The sequence below is a fragment of the Pelodiscus sinensis genome, chromosome 6 (assembly GCF_052426305.1).
Source record: "Pelodiscus sinensis isolate ZL-2025 chromosome 6, ASM5242630v1, whole genome shotgun sequence".
Taxonomy (NCBI): Eukaryota; Metazoa; Chordata; order Testudines; family Trionychidae; genus Pelodiscus; species Pelodiscus sinensis.
Window position 1 is genome coordinate 52524786 of NC_143057.1, and position 25054 is coordinate 52549839.

Genomic DNA, 25054 nt, shown 5'->3' on the forward strand with positions numbered 1-25054 from the left:
TCAAAAGAACGTGGCGGTTTTTTCGACAGCGGTAAACCTGCTTTTACGAGGAACGACACCTTTTTTCGAAAGAGCTCTTTTGAAAAAAGGCATTCTTGAATGCAAATAAGGCTTTTTCAAAAGAGAGTGTCCAAATTGCCTGGGTGCTCTCTTTCAAAAAAGTGTATCGCTTTTTCGAAAGTCTTGTGGCTGTCTAAAGCAGGGGTGTCCAAACTTTTTTCAAAGAGGGCCAGATTTGATTAAATGAACATGCGTGAGGGCCGACCATTTTGCCTGACGTTCTTTGAACCATTAAAATTAAATGCAAATTAACTATTTTATGCGAAGGTTATTGCAAACGGCATACTTTTCATTTCGTCACATGGATGACAAATCTAAACAGGTGTTAAATCACTCTGCCTTTCATATCTGAAGGCCAGATGAAAAAAAAAGATCCAGGAAGCTGAAATATATGTCAGGAACCTTGTAAAGTACATTACATATTATTGGTAATAAAGGTTGTCTGTCAACTTTTAAGTTCAAAAAATATGAACAGGAACATAACACCAAGTATACATGTTGTGTCCAAATATATTTATAATTGATTTAGACCAACTGACATTAACTGAGATTTTACAATGTATTCATCTCAATACATATGGATTCGTTGGAGGCCATAAAAGATAGATATTGCCAAATTACCTGCGGGGCTATATTAAACCGGAACACGGGCCGCAATTGGCCCGCGGGCCGGACTTTGGACATGCCTGGTCTAAAGGATCTCTTTCGAAAAAGCCTTTTTCAAAAGAGGCTTGTAGCCTAGACATACCCTGAGGGAAAGAGTTAGTGCCAGAATCAGCAACTGACTTCGTTGAAGTAACTGCTTGCTTTACTGGCTAATTGGATTTAAACAAAAGGAACAATGTGAGTCAGCTGTTATAAATCAACATAGAGTCAATGCATTTACACCATATAAATGTCGTGCCCTAATTTGAACACCCCCTCTCCCCCCCACACACACCTTATTTCTTTTTTTCTTGGTTCCCATGTACTTTTCCTTCTAAAATGTTTACCGTTAGCAATGCACTAGCAAAATTTACAAATGATAACATTGTAATTCTTTCCCCATTGCATATTCTTAAGGCATGTCCATAACATATTAAATATTAAAGCTCTTAAAGCAAACATACTATTAAAATATTTTACTAGGCTGGCTCCTACTGGGAAAAAATAATCCTATTGTAGTTACAAATCTTTCCAAATTAAGAAATCTGCTGCTCAATGAGTAATATTTTACATCCCTTTTCTTCGCATTAGTAAAAGGTTAACTTTGTTAACTTTGATGCACTTTTCAAAAAATAAAACATAAAAACCCAGTACAGGTCACATATACTTTGTATTAATTTATTTTAGATACATTTAATTATAGTAGCTTTTAGACATCCATGTCACAAACTCTTAACTTCTATTCAGGAAATATTGCATATAAACAGTACTAACCAGGCAAGTATAATATACTTATTCAGTAAATAATATTTATAACAAAAACTGAATGCCCAATTTTACAAGTACCTTCATCAAGTTGAGAGAAAACACAACCCATTTCCTTCTGCAGCCTTTATGGGCAGTTACAGATCTCTTTAGGTTCCATTCTTCACCTTGCTGTAATGTAAGTGCAAAATAACAGAAACTGCTAAACTAGATAAACACCCAAGCAAGAGAGCTGCCTTTAAAAGGCGTAGAATTTTACATAAGAAACAAGGCTATGAAGACTGCTGTTTGTGTGTTAGAAGTAATTAGTTGACAATCCTGTCCTTTCTTTGAGGCGAGCTATGATTTCAGTTCTGCCTCAGCAACTCTTCAAGAAATTCTGCTTCACTGAGTAGAGCAGCAGCCTCGCAATCTGTCTGAAACTGTCTTCAGGAGAATATTAACATTCAAAAGAAGTACAAGAAATAAACTTTAAAAAAATCACAGGGCATTCCCATATCTTTGATAAAATTAAAGTAATAAATATGCCAGAATTTCGCTTTCAACTGCAAAGATTGCTGTTAGTAACTTGTTTTTGTTACACCAAATAACATTCATCAGCCAATCTGATTACAGTTTGTGACCTTCAGGAAAACTGTTTAATTAAAAGACTTGTAAAGAACAATGTGTGACAGTAATTCTGGGCTACACTTCTTATTTAAAATAAACTGACTACAATGGCATCTGGCATGCACCCCTCAAAATAGCTGTATTTGTTTTCAAACCACATACAAAAGCTGCCCTTAATAAAATAGCCCCATTATTGGAGGGAAAAACTCCCTGTAGTACAAAATTATTCTTATTTTCCCTTCCTGAAAGAAAACAACACTAGTTTTAAAATGTTGTGCCAAGAAAATGACATTGATTTAAGCACTGTTTCCCCCTAATTTCCACTTTTTGTAGGGGTTCTGGGTGCCAGGGGAAAGGCTGAACAATGTTTGGTTAGATCAGGGCATCTGTTCTACAACCCGGTGTAATGGGCAGTTTGGAACTGCCTCTCCCCTCCTTCTTCCCACCCCCCACAGCAGAACAGGACTAATTGTTTCCCAAGGTGCTTTGATGGATATTGAGGGAGGTCCTTTGTGATCCCTCTTCCACCCCCTCAGGCCAATGTAAGGCTACACACAGTCTGGCCCTTAATGCTTTGCCTGATTTCACCATTGTAAGCAAAAAGGAATAATATCTCCATCCACTCATAATACACAAATGCAAAATTCCACACTCACTTCTATAAGGAATACAAGAATAAGCTATACCACTATAAACATAATTATACAGGTAGAACTCTCTCCACCCTTAATTATACTGGAAAGTGGTACAATTTTTTATGTATAGACTTTTTATGTATAAACTTTTTACAATCTTGATAATATACTCCTGTGTCTCCCTGTAAAATGAGCCCAATTCAAGAAAGCTTTGTGATGCCAGCAGTGATGTGGGTTATGGGGAGGTACTTCTGTGTTTTAAAGAATAAACTTTTTGCTGAACACTTATTGAATTATTTTCTCTGCAATACAGACTTTAGCCATTGTACATAAATCCGCTCCACTTCTCCTCTAGCTAAAGGATCAGCATGAATACACACAACAACCAAAAGATAAAGGCAGGATAGAAGGGACTCGTTAGATCTACAAGGAAAATGGCAAGTGGGAGGCTGTTTTACTATGTTAAACCACATTGTAGATAAGTTAAAATAACTGGAAAATATAATTTAAGAATGTCTCTCTCTTTCAGTCTGCCCTTCTTAACAGAGATGCAATTTGAAGGCAATGTTGAACCCATGTATGCACCAATTTGTGGCTAATAACCATGGGGACAGAGAACCAATGAAACAATGGGTTTGAAGATTCATTTTATCTTTTTTTATTTTGTATTTTATAAGTCTTGCAAGGAGATGGCAACAGTGAAATTCATCTAAGGCCCAATTAAGTCCATGGGAGTCTTGTCAGAGACTGGCCTTTAATGCAATGCTTGGATGCGATAGATAGCAGCAATGACATCACTGTGCTGTAGTTACCAAAGTAACAATACTTCCCACAATTGGTCCCATGATATTTACAGTGCTTAATCCTTATATCCTTACTCTAGTTGCGCTCATACTTTACTGCACGGAGATGTACCGCAGCAACGATCTCATGATTTCTCTTTTCAACTATGGCATTGTGGAGCTGTGCTTGTGAAGGTTACATACATCATATTTGGTGGGAAAAAAAACTGTAAGAACAGCAAGGTAGAAAACTACTAAAGCCATTTTAGTCAAGTGCTATACTCAAACCATCCCACTAATTAATTCTAATTATGATACTAAAAACTACAGCTACCATGAATCCTCCACATCACTGGAAGAATCCTAATAATTTTGACTTTCTCTTCACCCTACAATGTCACCCAAAATGAGCTCTGTGCCACTGATGGATCTGAACATCACAGAATATTTAAAACATGCTGTATAAACATGCCTAGAGAAGTTTCTAAAATATGAACGCAAGTATGACACTGCCAATGCTAATGGCACCGACTGACAGAATCTTAGACAGAATCTTAGAGCAAGGGAATGAAAGAAAAAAAACTCAATAGCCCATTTATCACCAGCTCCTTTTCTCAAATACTTGGAGATTGCAGATTATTTTGCAGTTAGAATCTACTGCATGTGAATTAACTAAAAGAACATGCTAATGGCTTGCTCTTGGTCTATTGCTCATTACCATGCATCTTGGCAGACTGGCCACATTGGTCGAGAATTTTCTGCAAGAATAGTTTGCAGATGATAAATGCAGTTTCTGTAAAAAAATAAAAAACGTCCTCAAAAAATGTATGTCGTGATCAGATGTGCTGAAATTTTTCCATTTTTTGTCAGGAAAATACAAATGAAATATTTTATTTCTGCTCAGTTAGATCTGAACAGGAATATTTCATTTTATTGAACTATTCTGAAACCTTCCATTTTGAATCAGTTCAGGAAAAATTAAACTGCATCTCTCTAGTGCATTATATTTTCATGTTCTTCACAGTTATTCTAAGCTAACGCTGCTGTAATGTTTTTCATATCCTTAACTTGCTTTCATGTGAAGAACTACATTACTCTTGACAACTCCTATGAAAAGTGGTTTAAAAATAATTATAACCCATATTTACCTGGGCATCAGTTCTAAAATCAGTGTGTATTTAAGTATAAGCATAAGCATTTTTAAAAGTGTGCAACTGTAACAGCAATCTTTCATAACCACATTGATCTTTAGCAAAAACCTACAAGTGTGAGGAACTTAGCAAAGATGTCACATTCACTGAAATTCAGAGACATTCTTGCCAACTCTAGTACATGTGTAAACTGTTTTGCATAAATAAATGATGTTTTTGTTTTTCTGGATGGCTAAGACAATTTCAAGAATTTATCTACGTGTTTGGTTGGCACCATGAGACTATTCTGGCATATATATTATAAACACTAGGGATCACATTTTGGTTCCAAAAAAACAAATTGAAAAACATAAACAATCCCATAAAAACTGCAATCAGGATGTCTATAGGAGCTTGGAAGACATGGAGTCCCCCTCCACTTAATTCTTCTTCCCTGGCCACAAAGTTCTAGTAAAAGCGACGAGGAGTCCTGTGGCACCTTATAGACTAACTGAAGTGTAGGAGCATAAGCTTTCGTCGGCAAAGACCCACTTCGTCAGATGCAAGTGGGTCTTTGCCCACGAAAGCTTATGCTCCTACACTTCAGTTAGTCTATAAGGTGCCACAGGACTCCTCGTCTTTTGCAGATTCAGACTAACACGGCTACCCCTCTGATAAAGTTCTAGTAATGTCACACCCTTAAGTCCTCTGTAGAACTGATTTTGAAGAGCAGATCTGTATAATTATAGATCTACTTTCTATACAGTACTCCCATTTCTTCCCAGGTAGACAGCTATGGCTCATATGGATACATTTATTCTCTCTATTTATATCTTTCTAACTCAGATACTGCTCTCTCTGGAGCCAGGGGGGAAACAATAGATCAGTGTACTTCTAAATTAAACCAACATGTGTTTAATGTTCTTTTCCTATCCACATATGGAAAATCTATTACCGTTTTGCTAACACCACAAGTCTCACAACAGTTGGCATTTTATTAAAGCCCCAGATTCCTGGAGTCAGGTGACTGTATTTCAGCTTTCATTAAAAAAAATCCATATGACTGCAGAGAAAAGCTTCAAAGTGAGAACCTGAAAAGAATCAGAAAACATAAGACAAATAGAAAGAACCCCAAATTAATTATTTTGAAAATCTCTGATTTTAAGCCATTTGGGAGAACAAGGGATGGAAGGAGCTGATTATGGATTTTTGAATGTGTGGACTTGGCGGTACTGTATTAGTCCCTGTTATAGCCTAAAAGATCTTTTTGCAGCAATCACAGAATCATAAAAGTATAAGACTCCTTGAAAGTTCATCTACACCAACCCACTGCACCGAGGTAGGGTCAAGTAATCTGAGGCCTTTCCTGACATGTGTTTGTCCAATTTATTCTTAAAAACCTACAATGAGAGGGATTCCACAGCTACTTCTGAAGCCTATTCCAATGCTTAATTACAATTCTGGGTAGTTTTTTGTAATAGCCAACCTAAATCCGTTGCAATTGTTCCCTTTGCTCCCCCTGTTGGTGAGCCTGCTAAACACAGCAACCAAAATTAGATCAAAATATTACTATTGATAGGAGACTGGACTCACAGGCGTCAGGTATAACAGGTGCGGGAAGGCACAGCCTTCCCAAACTGCCAGCCTGGCCCCACTCATATTCCACCCCCAGACCACCTGCTGTAGGTGTACAGGGGGCGGAGTGTTGCTGCCCCCAGTGCCTGCTCTAACAGTACTCCTAGCTGGGGAAGCTGGGGCCACCCACTGCCCACCCTCTCTATGCTCTGGGGTCAGAGAGGCTGGGGCATGCCCTCCTCCCCTCTCCATGGTTGTGGGGGGTACGCAACATGATGCCCAGTCTCACCCTGGTAAGGAGGGTGGGGAGGCAGCTTGGGTTCCATGGGGGGCTGGGCCTCAATGGAAGGGCCGGGACTGGGGACTTGCCTCCCCCACCCCTACCTTCACCAGCTGCCCATGACTGGACTATTATGTACCACTATTATGTATCACAGGCAGAGAATAGGAGGGATGAAGGAACACCGAAGCCGGCGACCCCCACAATAGCAAGGAAACAATAGTTTAAATATAACAGACAATCCTACTGAGTTAAGTGAAGAGGATAAGACATTAAAGCCACATTTTAAACTGAATTTATTCGGGATATTGTACTAGTCTCCTTTCCTAGTTGACCTGCCTTGATCATTTTATAGTAGCTTAAACAGACACCACTTTTCTACCAACAAGCATAAAAATACAGCAATGAGACCTCTCTAAATCCTCCTTATGTGGTTGTTATCTACTAAGGATCTTAAAATTTGGTTCAAGTAGATATGGGCAGGGGTGGCCCGTGGCTGTAGGCGGACTTGACCGCCGCCCAGGGTGCCCGATGATGATGTCACGGGGCACCCGCTGATTATGCCAGTCCATTGATGGCCCTGCAGGCGGGGGCACTGATCACGCACTCTGCCTGGGTGCCAGCTGCTGCAGCTGGCCTCAGGCTGCTCCTGAATATGGGAGTCACATTCCATCTTTTCACTAAGAATTTCTGTATACAGAGAAAGTTGAGAGACGAAGAGGACGAGAATCACCATTGGGGTGAGGGGAACATGATTAGAAGTTATCAACGAGCCAAGATTTTCTAAGAGGTTATGAAGCATTGTCTTTCATCTTTGTCCCTATTAAATTTAAGCAGATATTGTCTAGGAAATCATATTGTCAATTTCAAACACTATTCAGAAACAATTCAATTATGGCGTTTCTACAAAAATCAACCAAAATTTCTCCTGTTGCAAATCACATTGAGTTTACCACTTTGAAGGCATGTCTACAATAAGAAATTATTTCAAAATAACAAATTGAAATAACTCCCCAAATAATAATTTCAAAATAGCATGTCCACACTATGGGAAAGCCTCGAAATTAGTCTGAGGCAGGCTCTGCTAATGTGGATGTACTCCCTCAACTTAGAGCCCCAGGAAGCAATGGGGAGTAGTTTGAATTACTCTGGGGATTAGTTATTTCAAAATAGCGGCACTAGAGCATGCACACTAACATTATTTCGAAATGACTCTTTCAGAATTAGCGTTATTCCACGTGGAAAGTGGGTGTTGTTATTTCGAAATAACCAGCCCCTTATTTGGAAATAATGGGCTTGGTAGTGTGCACTCTGCACCTGTTCCAAGTGCTACAGGAGAGAACCTTAATCCGAAGTGGTATTCAATACACTAACTCATTGCAGCATGACAATTCAAAAGCTGTACTTGCATATTATGCTGCAGTACTGATTCTCCACTTAATTTGCACTCTTTGCTTATGCTGTGGGGGTATAAAAAAAGGGGAAGGGCGAGCTCATTATAAAACCAACTGAATTTACTTTATTTGCATTCCTCTGTTTGTTTTAATGTAGTGTGAAAGTGAGACCTAGCACAGCACAGCACACTTCTGCTGACAAAACAAAGATTATTGTAAAAAAATATTAAACATTTCTGGTTTTCCCTCTCTCGGAAAACATAACAGTTTATGCAAATTGCTAAGTACAATTCTAAAAACACTGCAGCAGGGATAAATGCTTGTTGCACTTAACAGAGTACTGGACAACCTATGATAGACAGCTCTGGAAGAAAACAAGTACTTAAAATTACAGCTCACAGGGTCATGGCAAAGTAAAAGGGCTTGAATACTTCAATTTTTTTCATGAGTATATTTTATTAACCAATAGACTAGCAACGTGAAATTTTACTGCTCTTAGTTAGATTATTAAAATACTGAATTAGGGTCTATATCCTTACAGAAAGCATTAAGGGGTATTAAATAAAAACTATGATTTTGCTTAATATATTCAAATGTTGTCAGCTAGTGTTCTTTGAAGCAGCATTTTATATCCAAGGGCCAGTTAATAAAGTAATAGCACTGAATAGACTTTATTGTTTAAAAAAATATAAGTCTTCCCTAACATTGCTAAATCCCTGAAAGTAATTTCAGAATAATATAAACAGTTTGTAGCCTAAAACAAGAATATAAGTAGATGAGAGAGAGGTTAAGGGGCAAAACACTGACTTTTCTACTATATGATTTTTGTCCCAATTTTCAATAACTCAGTAGAACAGACAGCTACAGCTCAGAAGTGAGATGGTATTGTCTTAGTGTAGTTAATTTGCCTGCCCAGAGGGGTTCCTCCTCCTCCGGGTCAGTGGGCGGCCACTCCGGCCCACTACACTGCCCCGTTAAGGCAAGCCCCAGTTCACGCCCGGCCTTCGTTCAGGCGGGCGGCACAAACACTGTCCATATCTTTACCCACGCCCAACCCTGGTTCAGGGTGGGCAGCCAGTTTCACCATGCCCGTTTGGGGTTCGGCTAAGCCCTAGTTCAGGGCGTGCAATAGGCACACCAGAGTCAAGTTTACAGGTGGGCCAGGCCCGAGTTCAGGGCAGGCCCGCAACCAAACACCGTTACAGATAGGTCCAGCCCTCGTTCAGGGCAGGGCAGGGCAACCCACAGCCACAGCCAGTTAGACCAGGCCCCTGGTTCGAGGCATGGCAGCAAACAAACCTTGTCAGTTAAGAGCGAGCCAGGCCTTGGTTCAGGGCATGGCAGCAAACAAACACAGAGTCAGTTTGGGAAGGCCCTGGCCCTCAGTCCGGGCAGGCAACAAACAAACAATCACAGTCAGTTGTAAAAGGACCTGGCCCTCAGTCAGGGCAGGCCAACAAAAGCAGGTTGGGAGCTCCTTGTTCAGGAGGATTTCAGGCTACTTGCCTGTGACAGTGGCGAGGAGGGAGACTGCCACCCAGCAGGTGGGTGGCAGGGGGGGGTGCAGGCCCGCCCACTCCACTGCACCCCAGCCCAGGGCCCTAGGAGCACCAATGCAGGCTGCTATGGCTCAGCGCGGGGCTCCAGAATGAAACGCGCTGGACTTGGGGCCTTTAACAGACCCCACTAACCTCTGGGCCACTTCCATTCTCCCCCTCGGTTGGTACCTGGGTGTCGGGCGGCAGAGGCAGGGAGTACAGGGGGGTCTCATCCCACCGGAGCGGTCCAGTCCAGTCCTTTGCCACTTGCAGGTCAGTGGAGCTCAGCTGGGATCCTGGTGCTGGCAGTGTCGAACAGCTGGGCCAGGCCTCAGGGTCAAGGTCCGGGGGAGTCCTGGGCGGCGCCTCTGGTCAAAGTTGTATTTGCCTAGTTTATTGATAAGAATATCATGCGAGACCATATCAAATGCCTTACTAAAGTCTAGGTATACCACATTTACCGCTTCTCCCTTATCCACAAAACTCGTTATCCTATCAAAGAAAGCTATCAGATTGTAAAGAACAAATCATGTCAAACCAAAGTCATGCTGGCTGTTCCCTATCACCTTGCCACCTTCCAAGTGTTTACAGATGATTTCCTTAACTACTTGTTCCATTATCTTCCCTGGATCTGGCAAATAAATATCTTGCAATGCTGTCTATAACAATGTCATGTGACTCTTCTCACTTTCAGATAACATTGTAAATAAGGAGGCAGCATTATCTCCTGCGTAGGTTTGAGCCATTGTCTGTACAAGAAGTAGGACAGAGTGGACTTTCTACACTCAAAAGTTTTACATTGAATGCAGGTTTTTTTTTTAGATAATTCTATATTTGCAAGATCAACTTTCATAAATAAGAGACTGCACTGCAATACTAGTACAAGTTGATTTGAAAAACTGTACAATACCAATATTTGTAACACATAAATATAAAGTGAGCACTGTACACTTTGTATCCTGCATTATAATCGAAGTCAACATATTTGAAAATGTAGAAGGCATCCAGAAATATTTAAATGAATGTTTTTCTAATATTAACTGCATGATTGAGTGATTAATCATAATTAATTTTTAATCACTTGACAGCCATAGAAATTATATATCAAAAGAAATATTTAACATTATTAGTTGTACCCACATAAGGGAAACCTATATACTTTTGTCATAATTTGAGTAAAACACTTGAGTCTGGTTTTTATTAGTCACATAGTAGCTTTCCTTTGAATGGCCTTTAATATATTAATTAAAAATTAGTTAGACGGGTCCCATAAGGAAGCTGGATGTTCTATAATGACACAAACAGAGAAAAGTATGCCAGCAAATGTATAAATAAATCTTAAAATGGTATAGCACTTAAGAAAGCCTTCTTAGTCCTTACTCTGCTTTATATGCCAACATAATCAATCCATCACTAGTACAAGTCCATCTAAATATTTATATCCTTTGACCTTATAACCACTAACACAAGAGTGTAATTCATAAACATTTCTATTCTGAGCAACAGTCATTTGTACAGCCTTCTCCCATATTCTACTTCAGTCATCTTACATCTTAGTTGAAGTCTATCCTATCCTGTTTGGAATTGTAATGTAGAATGCAAAATTGTCAGCAAAGGACCTAACAACATTTTACCTTGGATTTGAATAACTAAACTTTTAGGAAGTTAGTGCTGTCAGGACCATTCATGTGTGAGCATGCTCTTCACCTCCCCAGTTCTCTCCCACAGCCTCCACTAGCTCAGCCTCCAGCACTGGCAGGCTTGTTGGGTGGGAGGGATTATCCTATTCTTCTAACCTCCAGCTAGGAGGGGCTATTGTGCTTCTTCTTTCTGTAAGAAAGAATAAAACTCTAAAGACCAACCCTCACCATTAAAGCCTTAGGGAAAAAAATTCACATGGGCTGGGGTGGCTGGGAAGTACAGCTACATAGAGAACACATGGACTGGCTTTGATAGGGACAGGGTAACACATGATCCGGAGGTTGCAGATGAACCAGGCTCATATAGGATTAAACATAAACTGGAAGTGACAGTGTAACATTTCAGATTGAAAGAAGGAGGAAAAGGACTAAGTGGTAAAGAGACCGAAGGAGGTGGAGATTCCAAGGAAAAAGAATTGAGAAAGAAACACAGATTTAACTGAGAATGAGTGAGTGACAGAGAGAGAGATAAGGAGTCTAGAGTGGGAAACATTTGGGGATATAAGTTTTAAAAATGGTAAAATGCTATTTCATGTATACATAACATGTTTGGAGAAATATTCTATGAATTAGAAATACCAGTTACCATATTATAATACTCAGAACCTCGTATTTACACTGTGACCAACACCGTGACATCTGCTACCTTGAAAAGAGAATAAGTAGACGATCCCAGAAGCTCTCAAAAGGGCCCATCACCCCGGGATTCTCAAATAAGAGACTAATCATAAGTCCCAAAACTAAAGTATTTTGGAGGGCAGCTTCATTGCCCCATAACAGCAGAGAGAAAAATCAAACACATGCCTTTTTTCCCTTGTCTATAATATATGCAACTGCATCAGAAAGTTAACTTCCATTCTAATAACAAAAGAAAAGGATGGAAGGTTTGAAGGCATCTACTCTTGTTCTGGTCACCCAAAGAGGCCTGGATAAAAAATACAAAGAGAAGATGGAATATGTCTGATACTCTCAATATAAAAATAAACAGAAATAAACCTTTTTCTGGGAATCTCTTGTCTACATCACAAAACAGCACAAAAGGCATTTTTTTCTTTTGGTGTGAGGCACAAGCTGGAGGAATGGACCAAAATTGCTGTCTGCCTCAGCTTGCAGCTATAACATTGCACTGGGTTTAAAAAGTCACCCCTAGATGCTTTGCTTCTCACTCTAGTTTAATGCAGACATTGGAAAGGCACTGTAGGGAATTCTACACTGTGGATGACTGCAGTGAATACTTAAAATACTCTCATAGGAGTGTTTCACATTTCATTGTTTACCATCACTAAGCCTTTACCAAGCCAAGCACACCACAGTACAGCATTTTGGTGACAATGGAATTCCAGCTTAGGAAATCTGGAATATAAAAACTGCTTTAACAAAAATATCAATATAATTATATCTTCATTATAAAGGAATGCTAAATGACTGTACAGCTTATGAAAGAAATTGACTTGACAGAATTGGAGACAGAAACTATTTGTTTCAGGCAGGCATAGCACTGACAGCAGTACAGCAAGCATCCCTACACTGCTCCATCAATGTGTCTTAACCCTGTTCATGGAAGAACATCTGTTGGGATGAGAAAGTGTTTCAGCTTTCATACCCATTCAGTCCTGAGAGCCATCCAATGAAGTGGGACATCCAACTCATTTAATAATAGAAGAGGTTATTTACCTCATAACTGTATTTCTTCGAGATGTGTTGCTCATGTCCATTCTGATTAGGTGTACGCGCGTCGCGTGCACGGATTCCGGAGCTTTTTTCCCTTAGCAGTATCCATAGGGCCAGCAGGGAGCCCCCTGGAGTGGCACCGGTTTACCGGTGCATATATACCCATGTTGGCCCCTCCACCCCCTTAGTTCCTTCTTGCCGGCTCCTTCCGACACGGGGAGGTGGGTGGGATGCAGAATGGACATGAGCAACACATCTCGAAGAACTTCAGTTATGAGGTAAATAACCTCTTCTTCTTCTTCGAGTGCTTGCTCATGTCCATTCAGATTAGGTGAATCCCTAGCCGTGTCCCCCCTCCGGAGGCGGGGTTGGAAGGTAACTAACTACCCAATTATCCTTCTGCAGATCTCAGAACTGCCCTCCCGATGGCAGCATCCTCCCTGGCCAGTTGCGTAATCGCATAATGCTCCGCAAAAAAGTATGTGCCGACGACCAGGTTGCTGCCCTGCAGATTTCCAATATCGGCACATGGGCAAGGAACGCCGCCGACATTGCCTGGGCTCTCGTGGAATGTGCTGTTATGCGCGGCAGTGACCTACCCATGCCCTCGTAGCATAGCCGAATGCAGGAAGTAATCCACGAGGATATACGCTGCGCTGAGACTGGCAACCCACTCATTCTTTCCGCCACTGAAATAAACAATTGAAATGACTTGTGAAACCCTTGCGTCCTGTCTATGTAAAAAGCCAACGCCCTCCTAACATCCAGGCAGTGCAAAGCCTGTTCCCTGGGTGATGCGTGTGGCTTGGGGTAAAAAACTGGTAGGTAAATATCCAGGGAGAGATGGAAATGCGAAACAACTTTGGGAAGAAACCCGGGTGTGGACGCAACCTCACCTTGTCTTTAAAGAACACCATGTAGGGCGGTTCTGAAGTCAGCGCCCTAAGCTCTGACACCCTCCTGGCCGAGGTAATGGCCACGAGGAAAGCTACCTTGTAGGACAAGTGCTTCAGACAGCATGACACCAGAGGCTCAAAAGGCGGCTTCATAAGGGCAGTCAGGACCAGGTTAAGGTCCCAAGTCGGGACCGGCGGTCTCTCATAAGGCATCATCCTGTCAATTCCCTTCAGAAACCTCTTAACCATGGGATTAGCAAAGATAGACCTCTGACCCTCCCTGGTGTGAAAAGCCACTATAGCTGCCAGGTGTACCCTCAAGGAGGCTGTGGCCAAGCCCTGTTCCCAAAGATGGAGGAGGTATTCCAGGACAGTCGGGACCGCCCCTTCACCCGGAGCGAGCGTTCTGCCCCCTAGCCATGAGGTAAATCTCTTCCATTTAGCCTCGTAAAGGGCCCTAGTGGACGGCTTCCTGCTCTCTAACAGCACCTCCTGGACTGCTCTGGAGCAGGCTCGCTCCATAACCGAGAGCCACTGAGGAGCCACGCCGCTAGGTGCAGAGATGACAGGCTCGGGTGAAGTGCTATTCCGGCCTCACAGCTCTGTGTGATTAAGTCCGGCACGAGAGGTAGTCTGAGTGGTCCCTCCAAGATCAGATCCAACAGGGTGGTGAACCAGTGTTGACGAGGCCACACTGGCGCTATCAGGATGGCCTGGACCCTGAACCTCTGCACTCTGATGAGTGTCTCGTGGATCAGGGGAAACGGGGGGAAGGCATAGAGTAGGCCCCTGGGCCACCTGATCTGCAGCGCATCGCCCCGAGAACCCAGACCGTGCCCCATGTACGAACAGTACTCCCTGCACTTGGCATTTCTCAGTGTCGCAAACAGGCCCAGACGGGGAGACCCCCACCTCTGGAAGACCTCGTGAAGTATGTCCCGCCTTAGCACCCACTCGTGTGCCTGAATCAAACGGCTGAGCCTGTCCACTAGCCCGTTCCTGGTTCCTGGGAGGTGAGAGGCCTCTAGGCAAATGCCGTGGGCTACACACATTTCCCACAGATCTAGGGCTTCCCGGCACAGGGAAGAGGAACGCGCCCCACCCTGCTTGTTGATATAAAACATGGCCGTAGTGTTGTCTGTCAACACCACCACCACTCTGTTCTGTAAGTGGGAAAGGAACGCCCTGCAGGCCAGCCTGACCGCCCGCATCTCTTTGATATTTATATGGCGGGGAACCTCCTCTGGTGACCACATACCTTGCGTCCTGAGGCTACCCAGGTGTGTTCCCCATCCCACGTCTGAAGCATCCATGACCAGCTGCGCCGACAGGGATACTCTGGTGAATTGGACTCCCACACACACTGTGCCCTTGTCCTTCCACCAGTCTAGCGAGCAAAGAATGTCCGGAGGTATAGTCACTACTGCATCTAATGGTGACCTCAAAGGGTGTGCGCTACTTTGAGCCACCCATGCAATGGGCGCATGCGCAGCCTGGCGTGTTGGATCACATAAGTACACGCCGCCATGTGGCCTAGGAGCCTCATACAGGTCCTTGCTGTTATAGTTGGAAACTCCTGCAGCTCTGCTACCAACGAGCGGATAGCCAGGAATCTGTCCCTCAGTAGAGACGCCTTCCCTGAGGGCGAGTCTAGATGGGCCCCCAGAAAATCTATCACCTGCGTGGGGTCTAATGACAATTTGGCATCGTTTATGAGGAGGCCGAGGCTCCCGAACAATGGCCTTGCCCATGTGACGTGATCTATCACCTGTTCTCGAGACATGCCCCTTATCAGCCAATCGTCCAGATATGGGAACATTTGGACCCTGTGTCGCCGCAGAAACGCGGCTACCACCATCATACATTTAGTAAAAACCCTCGGGGCTGTACACAGCCCAAATGGGAGGACCGTAAGCTGGAAATGGTCCTATCCCACCACGAACCATAGGAACTTTCTTTGACCCGGAAAAATCGAAATGTGGAAGTAGGCATCTTTGAGATCCAGAGCAGCATACCAGTCCCCCTTTGGGAGCGATGGGATGATGCAAGCCAGTGTCACCATCCTGAACTTTGCTTTCCTTATGAAGGCGTTCAGGTTTCGGAGGTCTAATATGGGACGTATGCCCCCTTTCACCTTGGGTACTAGGAAGTAGCGGAAGTAGAAACCCTTTCCCCTCATTTCTGGGGGCACTCTTCTATAGCCCCTAGCGACAACAGGTTGGACACCTCCTGCCAAAGGAGTGTCTTGTGAGAAGGGTCACTGAAGAGGGAAAGGGAGGGAGGGTGGGGGGCAGGGTAGGAAAGGAAGGGGATAGTATACCCCTGCTTTACCAGGTCTAGGACCCAGCGGTCCGATGTGATCTTTATCCGTTCCTGGTAAAAGAGGGAGACACGGTCCCCAAAGAGTGGATAGGTAGGTGCGACGGGTACTCTGCTCTCTGGCGTACCGTCAAAATGAGGGCTTAGTTTGGTGGCCGGGTGACGGCCCTGTGCCTCTCTCGGAGTCTGACCGAGGGCCCCTACGCGTAGGCCTTCCAGCCAAGCAGGTCCAATTTCTTGGGCTCTTTCACCTTTGGGGTAGGACCTGGGGGCCTTGACGCTCTTTCTGCCCCATGGCCTGCACTACTATCGATCCCAGCACCGGGTGGTTGAACAGATGCTCGTGCCCTGCTTGGGGTACGTAGTACCGCCTCTCGACCCCCTTTTGGGTCGGCGCAATGGAGGCTGGCATCTGCCACAGGGTTTTCGACAGTTTGTCCACCATTTTATTCAGTGGAAGCGCCACTCAACCAGGGCCCGTTGCCGCCAAAATATCCACCATAGGATCTTGGTCCTCGTGGACCTCCTCATGCTGGACCGCTAGGTTGACCGCCAACCTTCGGAGCAGCTCCTGGTGCACCCTTGCGTCCATTGAACGGGGCTGAGGTGCGGAGTCCACCAGAGCATCGTCCGGTGATGACGACGAGAACTCTCTCAGGGGGACTACCTCCTCCTCATCGAGCTGCGCCTCCGGTTCCCCTTCGGCCGAAAAGTCCATATGGGCCGAGCCCGGCTGGGTCGTAGCCTCCTGCCCTTGACCAACTACCTGAGGTCTAGGCATCGTCGCCATGGACGGGCCGTCTCCAGGCGGAGGGGCTCTTAATGGGGTGGCTGATGGGGTGCTACTCCTTCGGGACGACCTGGCCACCAACACCGTAGGAGGAAGCCCCTGGGCCTGGTGGTAAGCCCAGGACATCCAGAATGTCCACTGGGGTTGTCCCTGCCACTGCTGCTGGTCTGCTGATTCCCGGTGACTTGATCTAACCGATTAACGAGACCTATGGTGGGATCGGGACCTGTAAGATGACCGGGCTGATGTCACCGATTCAGCCTCAGACTCCGACGAATAGTCTGATGCCGACCGGAGGGGGGGAGGGGGGCGAGGACGCTTGCACCCTTCGCTGCGCCGCCATGGCCGATGGCTTGCCCCTGTGTTCCACATGCGCTGCCGGCGGGGGCATAAGTGGAGGCACTTGCTGCGGTGGTACCGTGCCCAGCTGCATTTGGTAGGCCGGTAAGTATCCAACCGGTGCCACCACGTGCTGTGGCACCGCAGTCTGCTGCTGAGTTGGCGCTCCCAGGGTGTGAGCTGGGATCAGTGCAGGGAGAGGCAGCAGCGCCAGTGCCGTGCGGGGCACCGGCTGTGGTGCCGTAGTCGGCACATAATACGGTGCGGGGCCCTGCACCACCCACAGGCCCGTCTGCGGTGCTGGCCCCTGCACCGGTGCCGTAAAGGCCATCGGGTGCCCAGGTATCGGGGCTGTCGGTGCCGCAAGCGCACTTGCTCCTGGTGCCACTACCGGTGCTGCCAGGTAGGGGCTCGGAGTCGAGGCCGGTGTTTGTCCCAGCTCCGGTGCCAGTGTTCTTGCCGGCACCAGAAATTGCTGTTGGTGCTGGGCCGAGACCTGCACCTTGCCCAGAAAGTCCCACGGCCTGGCTGCCATAGCCTGCTGGGGAGCGCTTGAGCCTGGCGCCGGCACGGTCCGGACCCTCTCCTTCCTCTGCGGCCATCTCAATGAGGTCCTGGGCCACCTCGAAAGTTTCTGGGGTGGAGGGACGACGGGCCTCCTCTATCCCCGTGCGCTGCTCCGGGCTCTTGCCCTTGTCTGGGCTGTGCCTCTTCTTCGAGGCCTTAGAAGACAGGTGCCCCTCCTTAGGGCGCACCTTCTGGGCACTCCTCTCTGCTGAGCATCCCCTCGAGCCCTTGGAGCCCCTCGGCACTGGGGACTGCGATCTGTGCTTCGGTGCCTTGTCAGCCTCAGACTGGTGCTTGGCCGACACGGGTGCCACCGACGGCGCGCTGCGAAAGGAGTGAGGGCGCTCCTTGCCCTGGGGCTGCAGTGCCGACTCCATTAATAGGAGTTTCAACCGGGAGTCCCTCTCCTTCTTGGTCCGGGGCTTAAAGCTCTTACAGATAGAGCAGCTTTCGGCTCGATGGGCCTCTCCCAGGCACTTCAGACAGTCGGAGTGGGGATCTTCACAGGGCATAGGTTTAGAGCAGGAAGCACAGGGTTTGAAGCCCTGGGGCCCTGGCATGCCCTCCCCTCACAGTGAGAGTCCCGCTGTGCTCCCCTATCTAACTAATTACACTATGTACAGTACTTAACTACTTAATTAGATAAAACTTCAAATAGAACTATAATACAACAAATAAAGGAAATACAACTGCTAAGAGATAGGCTAACAGCCTGAAAGCATGCTCCAAAGGAACTGAGGGGGTGGAGGGGCCAGCAGGGGTATATATGCACCAGTATACTGGCGCCACTCCAGGGGGCTCGCTGCTGGCCCTATGGATACTGCTAAGGGAAAAAAGCTCCGGAATCCGTGCACGCGGCGCGTGTACACCTAATCAGAATGGACATGAGCAAGCACTCGAAGAAGAACTTGCACATGCAGGGCCATCCTTACACTTTATGGGCCCTACGCAACTGAGCCCTGACCTCCGCACAACTGGAGCTCAGGGCTTCCTTCCCCACCCCATTTCTATTAGACATCTGGGGTGACGCCTCACTGTGTGGCTTCTACCTGGGTTTGAGGCATTCCATAGGGCTGGATAAGAGCTGCAGAGACTGAGGGCTCCTCTCTGCTCTGAATCTGGGAGAAGGGAACCCTCACTAGCATTGGGCTGAGGGAGGCAGGGAGAAGCTCTATTGCTGGTAAGAGAGAGCAGTTGGGAGAAGGAGCTGGACAGGTACCAGGCAACAAAGGTGATCAGAGCGGTCCTCATGCATACAAGCACACATGCCACAAATTTTCACTTTCCCTACACAGCCACATATTTTGCATATGCATTGGGACTGCCCTGTTCACATGGCAACTACAGTTTTTGGTCTGCTTTGAAAATAAATTAATTTCACCAAATGATATTAATAGGTAACAGGTTTAAAAACAAACAAAAAGTAGTATTGTGTAAAAAATACAAGTCAACCTGTGGAACTCCTTGCCAGAGGATATTGTGAAGGCCAACACTAAAACAGAATTTAAACAAGAACTAGATAAGTTAATGAAGGATAGGTCCCTGAATGTCTATGAGCCAGAATGAGCAGGAATGGTATTCCTAGCCTCTGTTTGCCAGAAGCGGGGACTAGGTGACAGGGGATGGGTCACTTGATGATTACCTGTTCCGTTCATTCCCTCTGGGGCACCTGGACCTGGCCACTGCTAGATACTGGGTTAACTGGACCTTTTGCCATTCTTATGCTCTTAATGGTGACCTGGAAGTGAAAGGCTGAATTATTCCAATTGTGGCTCCCTGAAACAAACAGTTCTTACTAGAATTTTAAATGTAACATGCAGTATATATGATATTCAGTCAAAACTATGGTTGGTTTAACCAACATATTTAACATACGTAAAAGAAGTTTTCACAGTTCAGGGAAATGGTAGCTATATTACACCTCAGGGTACCCATTCAACGCTCCTAACTCCTCTTTTTTCAGCAGAGACCCACATCTCTCTCCCTCATGGTTGGAGTTTTTCCAGGCTTCATAGTTGCCTGCCTACATTTTGCTAGCTAATAAGCTTATCAGAGCTTGTCCTACAACTCCAACAAGAGCATTGTTCATTCAAGCATCATCATGGCAGTTTTCTGTGGTTATGAGTACATAACATCCGTGGGTGAGAATTACTGTTATGAAGAAGAGGTTAGTCTTTCCTTTATACGCAACGGGCCTTTGATCTTGAAGCACCAGAAACAGGAAGCCAACAAGCAGTGCCCCTCTCCTTTGGATGCAACTTCAAAAGGCTGGGCTTTTGCATAACTGGAGTGGAAGTTGGGAATTTGCATTTGCCTCCCACTTGAGAAGTTACATAAGTGAGCCCACAGTTATACATAAAGCGTTCATTTAATACAGCATACACTTGTGGCCAACCACAAGCACTCACTATGAGACTTCCTCTGTGCACCCTAGTGTTTAATGGGGCAGCCCTGGGGCTCACTAGGAACTCTGTTACTATCATCACACCCTCCCACTTGCAAGAGCTTCAAAATGTGCAAGTTGTGGATATTTGTTTTAAGACATGAAAAAAAAAAACCCCACAGGAATTGGCAACTCCTGTGACAGCCATGACGAATATATAACCTTAAGGCTTCATCCTGCAACTGACATCAATCAGCCTTATTGTGCCATCAGTTTTAATAAAATCAGCACTTTTTAAGCAGATCCTCCCACATTAGTTTCAGTCACAGACACCAATCTTCCTTCTAGCCAGGTGTTGCTCAACCCTTCCCCCACCCCTTTTTCTGATCCAGGCCCCAATCCCACTCCATCCCTTCCCAAAGGTTCCACCCCACCTCTTGTTCTTGCCCTTGCTCTGCCCCTATTCCACCCCATTCCCCAATTCTCTGCCTCTTTCTACTCCATCCCCACTCCTCTTCCTTCTTCCTGGAATCCCACGAATCAGATGTTTCTGGTGCTCCCAAAGCACAGTGAGCAAGAGGTGTAAGAGGGAGGGAAGCAGGGTAGGGGAGCATGAAGGTGCTGATCGCCCACTAATTTTTCTCTGGGCATGCTCCATCACCAGAGCATCCATGGAGTTGGTAATTATGGCTCTAGTGGCATGGGTTGATCTAATACAGGGGTGGGGAACCTCAGGCTTGGGGCTGGATGCAGCCCCTAGCTTAGCCCTAACCCCCTCAGGGCTGGAGCACACAAAAATCTCCTAGGCTGGGCCCCTCTAGGCTGTGGAGTACAAGGGGAATGTGGGGAGTATCAGTCAGGGGCCAAGTTAGTGAGGGTTTTTGGTTTTTTCTTCTCACTTGTATGTGGCCCCAGATTTTTCTGTGGGTCAGTGGCTCCCAACCCCAATAAAGTCCCCCACCCCTAATCTAATGGGACAATTCAAAACAGCAAAATTACTCACATAAATGTTTGTAGGATCAAGCCTAAAGACTTTCATCTTTTTTTTTGGACCATCTTGCAACTTATTACCAGGTGTATTAAAGTGTATGAATCGTCCCTTAAAAGATAATGGGACTACTAGATGTTAATCGGCCCTGCTCTGGGATTGTGTCTTTGTTTTGATTTGTACCGTCAGTATGGAGTCATTAGGATTTACATCAATAAAATTACTTGCAATGACTTGCAGAATGGGAAGAAAGGCAATTTATAAGCAATACTACAGAAAAATAATAATCCAGAAAACCACATTGTGGGCAATATGTGCAAGCTATTATTGCTACAGCAACCTTAATTTTGCATTTGCTGACATTTTATTTCCTCATAATTGTACTATAATTACACATAGCTCCGCCTACACCCCGTTTTTCTGGAGGGAACAAAAGGAAAAATGTATTCAAGAATAAATCAATTATGCCTGATGAATAGATTTGAAAATACATTGCTTATGCTATAGAAATGCAATTTATAGTTCCAAATGTGATGCTAACAGACCACGTACCAATGCTGGCCAGGCTTTTGGCTTCAGCCAAGCACTGACAAATTCATTGGACGAGTTCATAAGATGAATATTGGACTCATCACAATGCATTTAGTGTTCAAATGTTATGGAATACTCCTAAAGTGCTACACGTATTGATTCTGCTCATAGTATCCTTATCACATGCTCTAGAGTAATATTTAAGTGTTTTATTTAAGAAATGTTTGTTCTGAAACTGCCAACCTGTTATATGGGATTGTTTCCTGATCATTAAGAGGCCCTATCAAAACTAAATGGACCCTTGTAGAACATCACAATACAAAGACTATGTTAATTGCCCCTTTGCACCAATGAAAATACTATATGCAAAAAGGGCTTGTCTCATCAGCCTGAACTCTGGAAGAAGGAAATAGAGGTGGACTAAATTTTTCATCTCTTCTGCCATCTCCATTCTCACTAAACTGAAGCTATGAAACAGAGGGTTAGGGTTAACCTGGGTTAGCCCTAAAAAAAGGAGTCACATTTTAATTGTGTAATACCGCTAGTACAGGGGTTCTCAGACTGTGGGTTGGGACCCCAAAATAGGTCATAACCCTGCATTCATGGGGTTCAGCTCACCTGGGTGGCAAAATAGTCTAGAATGCTGAAGGGGTGGAATGTGACTCCATGGTAAAACTGACGAGGAGTCCTGTGGCACCTTATAGACTAACTGAAGTGTAGGAGCATAAGCTTTTGTGGGCAAAGGCCCACTTCGTCAGATGCATGTAGTGGAAATTTCCAGAGGCAGGTATAAATATGCAGGCCAGGATAAATATACCTGCCTCTGGAAATTTCCACTACATGCATCTGACGAAGTGGGTCTTTGCCCACGAAAGCTTATGCTCCTACACTTCAGTTAGTCTATAAGGTGCCACAGGACTCCTCGTCGCTTTTGCAGATTCAGACTAACACGGCTACCCCTCTGATACATGGTAAAACTGTTATTGTGCTTCAGGAGTTTGCATTTGTTGGAAAGTTGGTGAGCTCTAATTATAGAACTTATAACCATCTGGGGGTGTTTGCCTTGCTTTTTGACAGTCTGCCCTGAGGGTGGCACTCAGGATAGTGAACCACTCCAGACAGCATGGTCCTAAGCAGTGCCATAACTTAATATGCAGAACATCACAGTACTGGAACAGGGGTTCTCAAACTTCATTGCACCATGACCCCCCCAAGTAACAACAAAATTACCACATGGCCCCAAGAGAGGGACTGAAGCTTGAACTCACCAAAGACCACCATCTCAGGATGGAGGACTAGAATCTGAGCTCTAGCACCCTCATGGACACAGGAAGCTCAAGAGCTTCACCCCAGCCAGGGAGACTATAAATTGAGCCCTGCCACCCAGGACTAAAACACAAAAGTTTCAGCTTTGGCCTGGGACAGTGGCACTTGGGCTTTGGGCCTTGGCAAGTCGAAGCTGGTGATCCCATTAAACAGATCACGACCCACTTTGGGGTCCTGACCCACAGTTTGGGAACCTCTGTACTAGAGGCATTACACAACTAAAATCTGACTCAATGTTCTATATTGCACATGCAGTAGAGCGGTGGTCATCAATCAGTATTTCAGGATCTACTGGTAGATCTTGGAACCTTTGATAGGTGATCCCGAGAGGTTCAGCTGGGAGGCTATCAAGTGCTGGCACTTCATCTGCCCCTCTCAGCACTGCTGTGCTCCTCCTGCCCTGTGCCTTGGAGGTGCCCCTCACCCCTAGGAGCCTCCTGCGTGTTGTGAGGTGCACAGGAAGAAGAGGAGGGGGTGCTGATGTCAGGGTGTCCACCCTGTACCCCATCTCCACAGAGCAGAGGGGGTCAGGGATGCAGAGAGTTTGCTGGCTGCTTGGAGAGTGGTACAGGGCCAGGGTAAGGGTAAGCCTGCCTTAGTCCTCTGCACCACCACCCAGCAACCACGTGTGGTGAGTGGTGCCCAGCTGGAGCTTGCATTCCAAACCTTGGCCCCAGTCCTCAACCCCTGCTGCACCCCAAGCTTCTGCCCCAGCCTGATAAAAGCGAGTGAGGATGGGGGAGGGAGGATGGAGTGAACAGGGATGGGGCCTCAGAGAAGGAGTGGGAAGGAGACGGGGCAAGGGTGTTTGGGCTTGAGGTAGATCCTGGATTGCACTTAAATTCAAAAAGTGATCTTATGCTTAAAAAGGTTGGAGACCACTGAGTGAATTGTTAGTAAAAATGTTTTTGTTAATCTCCAAATTGTGCAGCGTGACAACTATTTCTCTTTGAAAAGTGTATCTTAAAATCACCCATTTGAGCGATTTGTCTGAACATTCTGAATATTTGTTTTAAATTATGCTGCCTGACCCGGTCATTTGCTTAGCTCCAATGACTGAATGGTTTCCTGCAAACTTTACAAAAAGATTTAAACTTTTTGGGAAAGCTAAACTAAGTGAATGAAATTATAAATGAGGTTTATATTACTATGATGCTTTCTCAGTGCTGAAGAACTAAAGTACATTATTGTTAAGCTGCGAGTCAAAGTGAGGGATAGCATTGGAGATTGTCTGGCTGGTTAACAGATTAGAGGCATCAAGGAGCTAACAGTCAAGTAAGTACTATACAAATAATTCTTCCCTTAGCTAGAGACAGGGAGGTAATAGGGGGATGCTGAGTCCTGGGCACCCCAAGAAAGCATCACAAGTGCCCATTATGAATGATCTAAAGAGTCTCTTTACAACTTCACACCCGAAATAGAATTTATACATTTTCATTCTAATATTGAATTGGAAATGTGTACATCTCTTCCAAAACGCTGACAGGCTGGATGCTGACTTGAAAGCAAACACAGTACGTCACACATTAATATTCTTTTCTATGTCTAATTCACATTTTATTTTAAAACACACTTTTTAAAAGCATTTGAACACCTACTTTAATTTCAGCAATATTCTCAATTTTAACCTCTCATGACCATTATCTGACATAATATGCAGCATAATTAATTTTATTTCCCATGATGTTTCTATTTGTTTTGTAGATTAAATGGTGGATGTCTAATACACAATAGTATCATTATTTATGAAGGATAAATATGCTTTATATGGATCTGAGCGGGGCCACAGTCTTGTTTAATCAGTGTTATAATTTAATCTAATCACCGTGACACACAGAAAAAGTTTTGAAGCTCAGTTTCAAAGCTGCTTCAGATACAAGTTTACTTTGAAGTACTCTGAACTTCCCAACAAATAGCCTCCACAGTAGAACACATTCCTTCAAGAGAAGCTGAACAAAATGTATCTTGAATTACTGTGTCTGACATGCTTTAAAGGATTGCTGCAGGGATCTCCATTAAAATGGCATGACCTTTTGCTGGGATTTTCAAAACAACCTACGGAAGCGAAGAATGCAGCTCCCCCTAGTTTTCAAGAAATGGGTCTACATACAGCATGTGAAGTTAAGCATGT

At 44.9% G+C, this 25054-nt stretch overlaps 1 protein-coding gene across 3 annotated transcripts in view; it reads right to left on the reverse strand.

The window, feature by feature from the left end:
* CTXN3 (cortexin 3) overlaps positions 1–25054 on the reverse strand; it is a 50298-nt gene that overhangs the window by 7693 nt on the left and 17551 nt on the right. Inside the window, exon 4 of one of the 3 annotated variants that reach the window (XM_075931915.2) lies at positions 9603–9801. The exons of 1 other annotated variant lie outside the window; for it this stretch is intronic. The gene's annotated coding sequence lies outside the window, so the exon portion shown is untranslated. Of the gene's footprint in view, positions 1–1551; positions 3837–9602; positions 9802–25054 lie in introns of those variants that run through there. One more of the 3 variants, XM_089779275.1, reaches the window with a different exon arrangement.